This window comes from Podarcis muralis, chromosome 8, assembly GCF_964188315.1.
Source record: "Podarcis muralis chromosome 8, rPodMur119.hap1.1, whole genome shotgun sequence".
Lineage (NCBI taxonomy): Eukaryota > Metazoa > Chordata > Lepidosauria > Squamata > Lacertidae > Podarcis > Podarcis muralis.
Window position 1 is genome coordinate 73,479,117 of NC_135662.1, and position 12,182 is coordinate 73,491,298.

The following is a 12,182-nucleotide window of genomic DNA, read 5'->3' on the forward strand; positions in this document are numbered from 1 at the left end:
TTATGGATGAAAGCATGTGAGAGAGACACTGGCCAGAGATTGAGTGCTCTCCCCATTCCTATACGTATATAGGTATATATATGTTTTGTGATACAGGGGAGTGTCTTACAGCTGTGCAACACCTTGCATTTATCATAACAAAAGTAGACAGGTGTAAATCAGACTTTGACTGTTGAGATCTTGGAAGCTCCCAGGGATGCAGACAGATAATGCTGGAGGGAATTGGAGGGGCCTACTCCTCCCCTGTGAATTTCTGCTTATCTTCTATCTTCTTAGCAGCTAATTGTTCCTAGGAATTAGGCAGGAAAGAAACAACTGCCAGCTCATTTGTCTTCAGGCACCCTCACTTCTTCTTAGTTCACACTAGGGTAAAGGATGAAGTTCAGTTCTAATATGATGTGCTTGTAACAGTATGCATAATGAAATGCAGGTATCCTTAGAAATTATTATTTCTCCAGTTTTTGCAAAAAAAATAAGTACAAAGAAGCATCAGGGGGAAATGTGCATAAGAATACCTATATTAAATAAAATAACATACAAAATGTATCATATGAGAAAAATGTTGCAAAAATGTGTATATTGGGCAAAACTGCATAAAATGTGACTATTGAAAGAAATGCATATTAATGCAGAAATATGACACACTAAATTTAAGATTGAAAAAATTAGAATCCGAGAAAAGCAGCAATTCATCCTCGTTCGCATACAGAGACTTCTGAAAGAACAATTACTTCCTTTCTTTCTGTCACATACTTCTGAGGATTATGAGCAGGGCTTGTTGTTATCACGACATACTGATGGCAGGAGGTGGACTCCTGTTTCTCTGCCCTGCCTTTAAAGCTTTATGTTCTCAAAACAGTGGCCCTCCTCAAGAACCACGCAGTTTTAAAATGTCAAGGACAAACAAAATTGATTTGCTTCACAGTAGCCTCATGTTCCGTTCATATTGCTCGTTTCATTGGAAGAATATGCAGGTGAAACTCAGGCTAGAGGGCTTTCATTACGATTCCTCTGTGATTATAACATCACCAGTGACCTGCTCTCATTTCATACTTTGTCATTTTGGTCTTTCTCATTGCTTCAGCTTTCTCTTTCCTGTTGCGAATGGTCCTGTTACATTTGTTGTATCCAGATCAGGTCTGCACACAGAGCTGAGCACAGCCGTGTATGTTGTTCCATGTTTAGCACTGCAAAAAGGAAATGGATGAAAGGTGGGTGGGCGGGAGGTTGCCAAACACCTGGCAATCCACCAACAAGTGGTTGTTGGGTGCTGTTCAGCTTACCAGGTTGTTATTTGCATATAACATATGGTTCATAGAGAACCAATGTCTCATGGTATTGTAACATTCTTACCATGGGACATTTTTGATGGTGAAATGCAGAGGAGAACGTATAGTGAATAGATCAGTGTTGGGTAAACTCCACCTGAGTGGTCAGGGATGATGAGAATTGCACTCCATCCGCATCTGAAGGGCTTCAGGTTCCCCATCTCTGCAATAAATCCACACACAGTTCGCCACATGGTGAAGCCACTGTAGGATAACATCATCGCATAACCAGATCACCACATGGCCTAAATTTATTGGTGCCATTGCAAAGCTTGCTGAGAATTAGGGTAGTGTACTGGAGCTCAGAGGGACGTGGGTGGCACTGTGGGTTAAAGCACAGAGCCTAGGCCTTGACAAACGGAAGGTTGGTGGTTCAAATCCCCACGACGGGATGAGCTCCCGTTGCTCGGTCCCTGCTCCTGCCAACCTAGCAGTTCGAAAGTACGTCAAAGTGCAAGTAGTAAATAGGTATTGCTCCGGTGGGAAGGTAAACGGCGTTTCCGTGCACTGCTCTGGTTCACCACATGACCCTCGGCCAATAAAGCGAGATGAGCGCCACAACCCCAGAGTTGGCCACGACTGGACCTAATGGTCAGGGGTCCCTTTACCTTTACCTTTACTGGAGCTCAGAATCCTGCCTCAGCCATGAATTGTGTTGAGCATTCTTGAATTTCAGTATCTCTAAGTTGAAATTACCTTGCAGAGTTGCTATGAGGGGAAAGTATAAGATGAATCATAAACCCTTGAGATACTTTGTGGAAAATTAGAATTGCCACTGAATTTTCCCTGGGGCAACAGCTGAAGAAAATTAAAGATTCTTCCTCAGGTGAAACATCCATTATTATAAGAAAATAATTGGGAAAACACTTCATTAACATTTCACAGGAGGTGTCTACATTTCTGGGGTGGATCAAAATGTGATTTATAAATGTGGTTTGAATTGTAAACACAGTGAATATGATAAAGTCACATGGTCTCTTTACGTTGTGCCAACTAGTCTGGATTCTCAGTACACCAGTTTTTATCAAACAAACTGCTTCCATAAAAACAAAGCCCTGATGGATCAGGCCAAAGATCCATCTATCAGAACTGGAGTACAACAGCATTCTCCCCTTTTATGATTCCCAGCAACTGTATACAGTTCCATAGGGTGTCATGTACTGAATCCCCTTGGTCACCAAAGCTAATAATGCAAGACAGAGGGTGGATCTACACTCACGGTTTTTAATGCTAAGGAAGGGTTAAGGAATAGTTTTGATAATGTAGATGGACACCTGGCATCCTACTTTTTATGTTCATAATGCATTATTACCTTGTCTTTTTTATCACTTAATTTTTAATCTTTTTATGCTGCTATATCGGTGAAACATTGCTTATACGTTCCTCTATAGGGTTTTTTTTTTTTAATGGGACATGGGTGGCACTGTGGGTTAAACCACAGAGCCTAGGACTTGCTGATCAGAAGGTCAGTGGTTCAAATCCCCGTGACAGGGTGAGCTCCTGTTGCTCGGTCCCTGCTCCTGCCAACCTAGCAGTTCGAAAGCATGTCAAAGTGCAAGTAGATAAATAGGTACCGCTCCGGCGGGAAGGTAAATGGAGTTTCTGTGCGCTGCTCTGGTTCGCCAGAAGCGGCTTAGTCATGCTGGCCACACGACCCGGAAGCTGTACGCCAGCTCCCTCAGCCAATAAAGCGAGATGAGCGCCGCAACCCCAGAGTCGGTCACAACTGGACCTAATGGTCAGGGGTTCCTTTACCTTAACTTCTGCTTAGTCCCAGTGCTGCCCCTTGCAGAATTCAGCAGGGCAGAGAATGCAGACAAAACTACACTTCTCTCCCCACGCCCACAATGGTATTCAAGGGACGGTGTTCAAAGGACACAGAGGGAGGGAGGGAAGATTAAAATGTGACACCAGAGCAACCAGCGACCAGCAGGGAAAGAAACAGTATTTGGGGAAAAGGTGTGGCTGGGTATTGCTTACATTTGATGTGGGTGAGGGGGACCAAGGTAAAAAACATTTTAATTAACAAGTATGCCCTGCAAGGTTTCAGTACAACATGTCTAATATTGTTCTATTATGAACATTAAACAGGTCAGTGTAGCTCCAACCAGAGAGACTGAATTGACAATAAATTTGAACAATGGAAGATGAACACATGCTTTGAAAGGCAGCTGCATGCTTTTTAATTTGTTCTCTTCTTACATCCCCCCCTGCCCCATTTTTAGTCAAAGGGAAATAGCAAAGTGGATTTAACATTTTACCCTTCAGTTGAGTGAAAACATGCATTGTTTGTTTTCATTACTTCCCTTAACAGCATGCTGCCAAGGTAAGAGCCATTAAGATGTTCCATATGTTACTGAGGTACCATTACTGAAGGATGGTGGCAGCCTAATTACACAGTACATCATTGAAAATCTGAGTTTGGCAGGAGCTGAAGAATCCTTCAGAGTTTCAGATTAATCCAAATGACCCTGGCTTTTATTGCTGCTGAATTTCTGGAAATGCAACAGAATGCCAAGTTGCTGTAAATAAAACACTGCAGCCTAAACAATTTGAAATAAGTAATATACAACTGCCTTGACTCACATATTCCCTTCATTGTAGAGCCAGCCATATTTCTTAAAACAGAAAACAAGCTCCTCATTGACTGGGATGTTTTTGCAACTTTGTAAGTGAAGAAAAGGGACAACCAGCATTAGAAATTCACCCATTGTTTTATGCTGACCTAGACCACGAAAAATAAGGCACCAAAGCCCTTCTCAAATACACAAATTTAACAATGTCTTGTGCAATATCTGTTCAATCAAGCCCAGCCCAACCCACCAGCCATGTACACTGGCCTTGACAAATTTCTCGTTACTGTTCCCTACCTGGGATTGCAAAAACGGGAGTGCTGTCAAGTGGTTGGCAGGCCAGATGGCATGGTTGGTGGACCTAGTCAGAAGCTATACACGTTTGATTTATGAACAAGTAAAAGAAATCTAGAGGGCTAGATTTGCTATTGAGACCTACAATGACATACCCTCCAACATTTCTCCAATGAAAATAGGGATGTCCTAAGGAAAAGCGGGATCAAATCAGAAACTGGGATGGCTTCTGTAAATCTGGGACTGAAAAATAGGGATACTTGAAGGGTCTATATTATAATAATATAATCGTAAACCTGTTTTCTGATGGCTTCCCATCTGCACCACTCTATCTAGCCCTTTTGAACCGTTTTAGGTGCTTTTGAGTGTTAAAAATGAATTCAGTCTCCAAGTTGGTAGTGCCATTTCTTGCCTCTGAAAAATGACATTTCCTGCCTCTGGTTTGTCACAGTTGAAAGAAGCAACTGTATTTGAGGTCAGGAAACAGGAATGAAGGAAAGAGATGGCTTCCCTCCTACTATTTTCCCATTCCCTCACAGTCTACAGAAAAGCAGAATGCCTGTATCTGTGTCACTCTGTTCATGTATGTGTCAAATTGCCTGCCTGAATATTTGTGTTTCTGCCTGTTTCCCTGCCCTGTCTGTGTGTCTGCATCTGTACAAACCTTGGGCTGGGGGAAAAGGTAGCCACTCCTGTTTTATAGTATCCTACTTTTCACCCATTGACTTAAATGGGTTTCTATGTAGTTTCTCTCCCATCCAAGCACTGTCCAGACATAGGTTTTCCTATTTGTTTGTTTGCATGTACACTCCAATTTGAAATGCTCTTCTATAAGTAGTTTATAGCTGTAGCAAGGTTTTAGGCCATGGGCTTTTATACCATACGTGGACACAGCAAAATCAGACGCACCTCTTTCCCTGATTTATTGAGACTAGAGATGTATCTTTTTAAGACCCACCTTATTTCTGTAATTTCAAGTAGTTTAAAACTGTTTTTTTAATATTGTATGATACTGTGTTCCAACGCTAATACTGTATTTTAATTGTTGTAACCCATCCTGGGTCCTTAGGGTGAAGGATGGGTAAAAACAATAATAGTCAAGAGAGCTGAACTTTCTGAATTGAATATATTTACTTAGCCTTGGTATGAATGGAATCAGGCCAACGGGCCTAACAAACCGGGAAACCCTCATTCCAGCATGATTAATTTCTAGAGAATTACAACCTCTGAGCTCCTTTTGAATAAGGCCCTAGCACACGGCTAGAGAAGATAACTAGAGAAGATAACTCAAATGGTACTTACAAGACAGAATTATAAAGAACTGGGGATTCCTCTAGCTCAAGCACAAGCTGTTGAACCCCCTGCCCCAAAGAAAAAGCAGGCAAAAATTCCATATTATTTTAAACCAAAAGAAGAAGAAATAAAAAGAAATAAAAACACAGAGAGCCTGCATTTGCACGAATGGTCTGTCGACCGTACCTCGTTCGGAAGGGGCATGGAAGCAGAGGGTGGAGGAGGAAAAGGAGTCGACCTGGCAACCGAGTTAAAGCAGGCAACTACAGAAAATACAGCCCTTGAGGCCCGACCGGAACAGGAGCCTCAACTGGGAAACCCAGAAGCCAGGTCAAGGGAATCCACTCATCAACCTATGCTTGGAGGAAAGGGGGGGTCTCCTGCCCCGACTGAGGTGGAGGAGTGGCTAAACGACACAAGAGTTCAACATCCAGATCTGGGCAGCTTTAATTACATAATGACAGGGTTGTACAAAGATCTGTTGGAAGAACATCAAACTCAGCTAATTAAAGAACTGGGGCCAATTAAAAACTTTCTTTCAGAATGTTTGGGTTTGCTCACCTCCCTGATTGAACTAATCAGGAGGAAAGAGGACTGCCACTTTCACAAAGAAGCCAGCAACAAGCCAAATGGAAATAAAATCCAGCTCAACATCAAAGAAAGAAAAACAAGCAGAGCCAAACTAGTCCAAGGGAAAGTACTGGCCACTAGGAAACCTTCCTTAAAGGGAAAGAGATCAATGCATAAGAAGAAGCCGAAGAATGTGAAGATGGGCCGAAAGGCTAAGCTGCCCTCCTGGACTGGGAAAATGAACTTCTCAAAGTTATTCAAGATTCTGGAGAACTCAAGCACAATGAACCCCAGCATAACAACGCCAAATAAGAGCCAAAGCCCAAACATTTTAAATAAACATCAGGTGGCTAGCCCTCCAAGGCTAGTAAAACAATCGCTGCCCTCTAGTGGCAAACTAAAGAAAACTCCAGACCCAAAGCAAGAAACTCCCCAGAAGGGAGCACAAAAGAGCCAGAACTTAATTTTAATTAAACATAAACTAGTCCTCCTCCCCCTCTTCAAGCATGGAGGCCTTTCCACACCTGCACAACAGAGAATTTATATACTTAAGAAAATTGACTTAGTCATCAGAGGCCTTATTCCAGCAGAAAATATTGTCAGCGTGAAATTTCTTCCTTTTGATAAGGCCCAAAACAGAGTCGTGGTGACCTTTAAAGACTGGTCGGTAACTAAACAAATCTTGGACAAGAGGGACAGGATCCAGAGGGCTGGCCTGTTGGTGACCCGCCTATTCGAAGAGTCCGGCATTCCACCATCCCTCTTAGGAACACGCAAGCCTACTAGTCTGTGCACAGAATTGGAAATGGCTTCTGAAAACTACAAACAAGGCCAACTGGAGGCAGTCAATATTTCCAAACAGAAGGCTAAGCTCCAAAAAATCTTACTCCCTTCCAATGAACCCAAAAAAGATATCTCAAACGAAAAGGAGATGTTATTTTTAGCCTCCCTTGAGCAGATTCAACAGTCCCAGGATGCGTTAATAGCTAGGTTACAAACCATAAAAAAATCCTTACTCCTCCAAGGCTTTTCTGCTCCTTTGGAATTTAATTTTGCTACTAACACGACAAAGCCCTTATCCAACGAAGACTGGACGCGGTGCCGGTTCCTGTCCCCCGAAGAAGTGGGTTCTCCCACACAACCCTTAATACCTCAAACAACAATACACCAGGCAGACCTTGCCATGCCGATGAGTAGGAACGGTTCAATCTTTGCGGACGCCTCAGGATCCTTAGATGACATTCAGGTGGAGGATTGAAAGACAGATACAGCGAGGGAACACCATGCCGGGGAAACAAAACTCACTAGGTTAGTACCTACCACAAATGATCTTAACAGCTCACTCCACCTCAAAAACATTCATTCCATCATCCTAAAGAACAAACGGAGGAGTCTACCTTTGTTCCCCTCACCACCATATTTCCACATCTTATCGTGGAATGTGGCGGGCTGGCTGTCTAAGCAGGGTGATGCTGATTTTCTGGATTTCCTCTCAAAATTCCAGATTATTTGTTTACAAGAGACCTGGTGCCTAGACTCTCATCCCCCTTACTTACAGGGCTATGTGGCTTTTGCTACCCCTGCGAAAAAACTAAATAACCGTGGCCGACCTAGCGGCGGTTTGGTCACTTTTATTCCTATAGAGCAAGGGTACAGGGTGCGACAACTGCAGTGGATGAAGAGTAACAATTTTCAGATTTTACTTATCTCCAATAACACAGGAGGAGATTTTCTATGTTTCAACGTTTATATTCCCCCCATGTGTACTTCCTCTCAGACAGTACAAATCTGGGAAGATTTGGAGTCATGCTTGGAGAAGGCCAAAATAGAATTTCCTGACTGGAACATCCTGCTGGCAGGTGACTTTAACGCTAGGATAGGCAGTGACATCAATTCGTATGGCTCCAAAACCCAGTTTTTACCAGAGGCAGACTGGTTTATCCCTTGGAGTTCTGATGAAAAGGTCCTGAATAAGGCAGGTAATACATTACTGGAGATTGCCTTTAAGCATAATTTATACAACCTGCATGGCACTTACATGGATAGGTCAGGAGGTTTCTTCTCTTTTATCGGCCCTCGTGGTGCAAGTGTGATTGACCATATCCTGGTCTCTCCAACAATTTTGGAGAGGGCACAGGGTCTCAGCACTTTTAACAGAACTGAGAGCGACCATCTTCCTAGAGCAATCTCACTAACTCCCCTCGAATCAGGAGGATTACAACATCTACATTGTGCAGTCCCTCCTCAAGCACCGGCCCCACGCAGGCGCAAATGGAACAGCGAGCTGGAGCTTAAAATTAAACAACACCTGCACTCTCCAGATTTATTGGCTCTGAGAGACCAGTGTCTTTTACCTAACTTTGATCCTTTTTCATTATATCAGCGGGTCTCAGGGTCTCTTTTCCCATTTCTTATAAACACCAGGCCTCCCAAACAACACAACAAATCGGGGGTCTGGTTTGATAAAGACTGCCGGAAGCTAAGATCCCTGCTTAGGAAACAACAAAACAAGGTAAAACAGGAGAGGACTCTGTCATCTATGGTAAACTTCCACAGATGGCGCTCTTACTATAAAAACACCTTAAAACTCAAGAAATCCCTTTATAGGAAGGAACAATGGGAGGCACTTGATAAGGCGATTAAATCGCGAGACGATAGAAAATTTTGGGCAATAGTAGCACAGGGAGTCTCATCCAAAGGAAAAATTGTAAACAGCAGTATTCCATCCGATGTGTGGTATCAACACTTTTCCAAGCTATACACACCCTCAAATACTGCTAATTCGAGTCCGTCCCTCCTATTGAAGAATGATCATCTAGCTAGTTGGGATCCGGTTACGGAATCAGAGTGCCTACAGCTAATTCAAACTTTAAAAAATGGCAAAGCTCCTGGTGAGGATATGATCCCCCCTGAGGTTTTTAAATCAAATGCCCAATGGTGGGCCATCTTTTTGGCCAAACTTTTTACGGCAATAAACAACACATGTAAAATCCCAGCAAATTGGAAACTAAGTGTGGTAGCCCCTATCTACAAGAAGGGAGACATTCAAGATCCAGCAAACTACCGCCCTGTAAGCCTTCTGGACACTGCATACAAACTTTATACCCGGTACTTATTAAACAAGCTGGTAGATTGGGCGGACCATTCTAACCTGTTCAACCAGGAACAGGCAGGATTTAGAAAGGGCCACAATACGATAGGTCACTGTATGGTACTACAGACCCTGGTAGCTAAATATGCAAAAGCGTATAAGAGCAGACTCTTCGTGGCCTTCGTTGACTTGACATCTGCCTTTGACTCAATCTGCAGAGATAGACTATGGAAAAAATTATATGAAACGGATATTGACAGACGACTTTTAAAAATTCTCAGAGAGTTACATACAGATATTACAGTCAAAATCAGAACTGGGCCTTCGGGAACTCTTACGGACCCACTGCCATTGGGGAAAGGGGTCAAACAGGGATGCCTGCTAGCCCCATTTCTTTTTAACTTTTATATAAACGACATTGTGCAGTACATGGCAAAGTACAAGTCATCGGCTCCAGCCCTTGAAGGTAAACGTCTGAATATATTGCTATATGCCGATGACATGGCTTTAATGGCACTCACCCGAAGAGGCCTACGCAGCATGCTGGAGGGGATCGCAGCCTACTGTTCCCATAACTCACTAAAGATAAACTATGACAAAACAAAAATTGTGGTGTTCACTAGAGCTCGCCACACCTTTAGATGGTCTTTAGATGAACATGTGATTGAACAGTGCCCTTTTTTTAAATATCTGGGTGTTACATTCCAGGCTACATCTAGTTGGTTAGCCCACTTTAAGGCTGTAACCATCCTAACACGAAGAACAATTGGTGTCCTGCTTAATTTCTTTCATACCCGGGGAGGACAATTGGTGATCCCAGCATTAAGAGCTTTTGTTGGGAAAGCTATTCCCCAGATGTTATATGGGATAGAACTCTGGGGGTGGAACCAGAGGCTGATGGAACGGCTCGAAATTTTGCAAAATTATTATCTCAGGAGGATTCTAGGCCTTCCTCAAGGAACCCCAGCAGCTTTCTTGAGGGTGGAGGTTGGATTACCCTCTGTGTCTGCCAGAGCCCATTTAAGATTCCTACGATTTTACATCAACCTTGCAAATACCTCAAACACCTTATTAGCCAAACAAGCCTTTGTATCTCTTCAAAAGAACACCACTTGGCGTCAAAACCTATCTGAGATCCTGGTTAGATACACCCTACCGGAGTTTAATATCCTCAAACTGTGGAGCCCGGACAAAGTTCGGGAATGGATCCTGCAGAGAGACGCTCTGTTAGATATCACAAAAATACAGAACCCAGGGTCCTCCCACTGGCTTCCCCGACTGAAAACAGTCAAAACCTGCGCCAATTACTTAGCGAATATCACCAATCCCACCCTTCGGAGAGCCTTCACCATGGCCCGTTTTCAAACCATTCCTACGGCCTATCTGTCAGGCAGATATGCAAAAATCCCAGTAGAGCAGCGTATATGTCCTTGTCATATGAGAACCAAAGAGGATCTCATACATTACATGTTGTATTGTCCCATCTATTCGGCCTTCAGGGATGCGATGTTACAAACTATTCCCAAATCAATAGTCAACTCTGAGGACCAAGTAAAGTTTTTACTGGTGGACGCTGATCCACGGATTTCTCACGTGGTAGCAGTCTTTGTGGTGAAGGCTATGAAAACTAGGGTACGGTTCCTGGAGGAAACAGTGAGGTCCCTCCCATTGATCTCCTAACCTGTTGCTGTATCTTCTTTCCTGAATGGTGGGGTTTTTTGGGTAGTTTCCTTGCTGGGATAGCATGACATGAATTTTAGCTTACTTTTATAATTTTATTGTTTATCTTTTAACAATGTTTTATGGTATTTTGTGTAAAGGCATGGACCTCACAAATTTAATAAACTTGTTGTTGTTGTTGTTGAATTTCTAGAGAAACCAAGCTCACAGGAAGCATCCCTCTCCCATGCTTGCGTCAAGAACCTCTCTTGAAGTACAAAAGGGGGTGGGGTGGGAAATGACTTCACTAAAATTGATTAGCACAAAATCCCTGACTTCTGTTTTTGATGAAACGTTAAAATTATAGCTTCCTCTGAAATGATTAAGGAAAATGTTGAGGACATTCTTCTTCCTCAGTAGAATACGAGTGCCTTGTAGCAGTGGGAGCCATTCTGTCAAAATTATGAAGCTGTTAAAATTCTTGCAACAGACTCGGGCAGCGAGAACTTCTAGCAGCAAAATGGCTTTATTCCAGTCCACTTGTTTTAGCTATGTCTAATGAACTTGCTGTGTAGAAAACAATGTGAAATGCTTTGGTGAGAAAGACACTGTGGTGTATGCACATCAACTTTTTGCAGACATCTGTTTGCTGCTACACTATTGTAAGTGCAGCCCCCAGTGTAAAAATAAAGTGCCTCTGGTTTTAGGGTTATTTCTGGATACTGAAGGGCCTATGACCAGAATAGGCATTGGGACCCTGCAGAATAGCAAAGAGATACAGAGCTATCGACACGCTGGTGATATTTCAGCATAATCCGTTTTGGTGTTAGACGAACTTGACGTGATGCAACTTTGTCAAAAGCTGTGTTGAACCACATTTGGTGTACATGATTCAACAGATATTACCTGAATGGCTGATGTAATGGGAATAGCACTTAACGGCTTGGGGTATTTCATGGTTGATGCTTGCCCCAAACAAAACAACCAGGACATGGCTGCAAATCTAAAACTCTCAAATGCCCATTTCCCCCCAGTTTATATTTAATGTATTTATTTATTAAATTTGAGTTTCACCTTTAAAACCAGAATTGGAAGGAAAAAATAGTTTTGTCGTGGCTATTATGATAGGGATTGTGTAGTGCCCTAATGTGCTATATTAATGGTAGGGGCGCAGGTGGCACTGTGGTCTAAATCTCTGAGCCTCTTGGGCTTGCTGATCAAAAGGTCGGTGGTTCAAATCCCTGCAATGGTGTGAGCTCCCATTGCTCTGTCCCAGCTCCTGACAACCTAGCAGTTCGAAAGCACGCCAGTACAAGTAGATAAATAGGTATCACTGTGGCATGAACATAAAAGGCATTTCTGTGTACTCTGGTT

General features: G+C 42.9%; 1 protein-coding gene across 2 annotated transcripts in view; it reads left to right on the forward strand.

The window, feature by feature from the left end:
- Nucleotides 1-12,182, forward strand: part of CDH12 (cadherin 12) — a 688,633-nt gene that overhangs the window by 632,339 nt on the left and 44,112 nt on the right. The window lies entirely within an intron of this gene.